This window comes from Cryptomeria japonica, chromosome 9 (genome assembly GCF_030272615.1).
Source record: "Cryptomeria japonica chromosome 9, Sugi_1.0, whole genome shotgun sequence".
NCBI classification, from domain to species: Eukaryota; Viridiplantae; Streptophyta; class Pinopsida; order Cupressales; family Cupressaceae; genus Cryptomeria; species Cryptomeria japonica.
In genome coordinates, this window is record NC_081413.1 from 124,750,800 (window position 1) to 124,754,842 (window position 4,043).

The following is a 4,043-nucleotide window of genomic DNA, read 5'->3' on the forward strand; positions in this document are numbered from 1 at the left end:
TGTGTTGATTTGAAGAAGAAAAGAGAAGAAGTTGAGCATGAACTTGAGGTTGTAAGTGAGTCATTTAAGCCCCTTAATGACTCTGCTATTCATTTTGGAAGATCAGTTGTATAAGTTCAGCACAAGTTGAAAGTATATGAGCAGGAACAGGTGAAGAGGGTCAGGTCTCTGTAGGAACTTCAAACACGGCTTATACCGAAGGTTGAAGTCTTACAGAGAGCATACAAGGAATCTGAAGCCATTCTTGCTACACTTTAAATAAGCAATGTTGATCCAATGGAGGAGCTAGCTGGACAAATCAAGACTCATGTGGAAATCGTAGGCATAATTTTAGAGACATGGCACATTGACTTTAAAAATTTGAAGTCTCGATTTAGTGATGTTTTTTCCAGAATTCCTGTGTAAAGATTTTATGACTCCTATATCTATATATATATATATGCTCTGATGCAAATTTTGATATCACGTGTATTTTTATTTGGCATTGTTGTCAAAGGGGGAGTAAGAGTTGAGTCAAAATTTTGTATGTAATAAGTATGAGTATTGTATTTGTTTGTTATAGCATACAATTGCTAAGGGGGAGTATGTGTAATGTAGTCAAATTTTGTTTTGCACACTTAGTTGACAAATTTTTTTCCTAAGTGTTGTCATCAATGCCAAAGGGGGAGATTGTTGGCATTCGGCTGAACCAATATATGATTGATTAGTGAATGTGATGAAGAGATCAAGATTCATCTTTGATGACTAAGTTTTGTGTTGTCATTGATGGCAACAATGTTTTTGTAATCATCTAAGTCTTGGTAGCCAACCGGTAAGGTATAACCAATACAGATGACAGTTTTACAAAGAACCGGTAATTAGGATCTCAACCAGTAAACTGAGACAGAGTTGCATTCTGACAACCGGTACAGGCGATTCATGAAGAGTTGGATGATGCGGTTTAACAACGATGTTGGTGACAGGTATTTGGAGCTATGTTCTCAACCGCATTGGCAGATTCAACTAGATGAGCGAGATTTGATGTACAAAACAGACAAACTAGTAGAACACTTAACCGGTAGTGATAGAGTCACTTAAATCGGTAAAACGACACAATTTTAATTTGTTATGTCGATGGCCGACATATGTAAAGCGTGCGATGTAAGTTTGTCTAGATTCATTGAACCTAGGAAATTGTTCCAAGGTTGTAGCCGACTAAATGTAAATGTTTATAAAAAGTGTGATGAGGTATAAAGTCGGTATGTGTGAAAAGAGAGAATTCATAAGCGAATATTGTGAATGAGATTGTGCGGTGATTAGGGAAGTTCTGTAATGAAGTGTTGTTGAAGCTTTAGGAATCAGGAGCGGATCTTATCAGACACAGAAGGTGTTACATGAAGATCTTTTCACTGTTGTTTTCCTAACAGTTTGTAGCAGCAAAATCCCCTAACCGAGTAGGTCCTAACAGGCCTTAATCAGTAAATCCCCTAATAGGGTAGCTTTGAATCAGAGTCTCAAATCCTCTTGCGAGGTTGATCCTAATAGGTCATTTCTCCTAATAGGGCTTATCATTCAAATCCCTTAACCGAGTGTGCTCCTAACAAAGCATAGTTGTAAGACCTTAACCGGTCAAGATTTCTATTCTGCGGATAGTGAATCTTGTGGGTACCAACTCTCACCGTGGTTTTTCCCTTTTGGGTTTTCCACGTATAATTTCTTGTGTTATGTGGAATTTGCTTTATTGGGAATTAGCTTATGTGGTGATATTTCTTATATGCTTGATAAATTTTAAGTTGGTCATCAGATTTATATTGTTTTTGCTTGCACTAATTCAACCCTCGCCTCTTAGTGCCTTATAAGTTCATCATAAAGGAAAATTGAAATGCAAGATGCAAACACACTAAGGTGGGTGCTAACCTAAGCGTGGAATTGTACCACCCAACTAAGGGTGTACAATTTATGACGCTACAAAAACATGGAGACAAATGGCATAACTTATGCAATCTTTGTTTGATTGTTGCTAATGAATTTTTGTTATGTCTACCATTATCTTTTGCTTACTAAAGTTCCTTCTTTTTCTACATGGAAGAAATTATTATTGCTAATGAGTTGTCGATGGTTAAGATCGTTGAATGGAAAGAATGGGTTTGTTTGAAACATGGAGACAAATGGCATAACTTATGCAATCTTTGTTTGATTATTGCTAATGAATTGTTGTTATGCCTAACCACTATCTTTTGCTTACTAAAGTTCCTTCTTTTTCTACATGGAAGAAATTATTATTGCTAATGAGTTGTCGATGGTTGAGATCACAAGTTGCATGCACTCTTTCCTTCAATTGTGGGTACTCATTCCTCAAACTGTAGGTGCTTGATCTTTTAGCTACATGTACTTGGTAGCTTTGTCTACAGGTTGTTTGCCTTCTTGCTACATTATGGGTTAGCTTCCTAAAATACTTATATTCTAAGATCACTGTAAATAACATAATATATTGTCATATTTTAAAAACAATTGACTAAACACGCAATCATTTACCAAAATACTATACATTAGTTTTAGTTCTTTTACTTCAAATATTGATATAAAGTATCCAATGAAAATGTTTAAGGAAATGCTTATAAAAGAGAAAGTTATTGCAATAAAAACAAGCAAATTGTGGAGCCCATCACCTTTCATTAAAGGCAAATTGATCTTGTATGAATTACTCCCCAAAGATGTCCAAGATAAAGGGCACATTCAAAATAGATAGGAGAACCACTAATAAAACTAATAATGTCAAAGTTCAAATGAAGAAGAGAGCATGTTCCAAGGCTCAATATTGCATAGCAAGATCAACCTTCAACTTTTTACAATCCCAAATGTCAGTTTCAATACACTCTTGGCAGTAGCCATGAGTACAAAATAAGAACATTAAACCAATACTTCTTCAATTTTTTAGGGTCATGGAAATGAAATTTTGAAAATGGCAAAAAGTTTTCCAAGGTTTGGGTATATCAAGAGAATGGCAAGAAAATGGTTACTAAAATAACTCAAACAAAACAAAAGCAATGGAAATTATAAAGAGTTAAAAAAAAGGATTCAATAACTAGGATTTCTATAAGGTCCTCACCCTTGAAAATAAGCAAGTTGCATATAATATCATCATTAACAAGTAAAATATCTATACACTTAAACCAAACCTATACTACAAAGAACTATAAAGCATATATGCTAACAAGACCAAGGGTGAAAAAGAAAACAGAGCTCACACGACAAAATGAGCATCAACAAAACAACTAACCCCATAAGCAACAACACCTACAAACTATAACCCACCTTTCTCTATGTACAAAAGCATCATCACAATCCATAACAAAAGTCTTAACCCACACAATTGGACAAGGAGACTCACCCACATGTAAATTACCTTGAGATGTGCCCAAAAGTGGTAGAAACCTTGAACACCTTGCCCTATGTAAGACTTCCCACAAAAGACAAGCATTGAATAGTCACTATCCACTTTAGCATTACTATTGTGGAGAATAATGTGCAATGACAACAACACTTCTGCTATGTAATAAGGCCTTCCATGCACCAACTATACATCAAAGATCATCTAACCCTTCCTATCAATGCATTTTTCCACTGTCGAATTCACACTCCTCTGCCCCTAACCCTAAAACTTCTTTCATTTTTGCTCCCTTGGTTCTTTAACCATCTTGATTGGCTCTATATCATCAAATTGCACCACCAAGAACATCTTCAATATGCACATCCTTAACTCCATATTTGGGATGAAAGGGGCCAAATTGGCAATGAGGCCAATTTAGTTTGTTACCATGCTCAAGGCCCACATCACCTAATACTCAATGTACAAACCCTAAAGCCCCATTATTATCACAATGAAAATTACAAGGGAGACAACACACCACCACACAACCATTATGCTTAATGCCTTAACCCTTTGTAACACATCTATTTTTCGCCACATTCTTGCAAGAAGCACACAACATCCAAAACAGCCACCCAAGAAAGTACACACCAAAGCCACATCGCAAAGCTAAACTACTAGGCACTCTATAAAC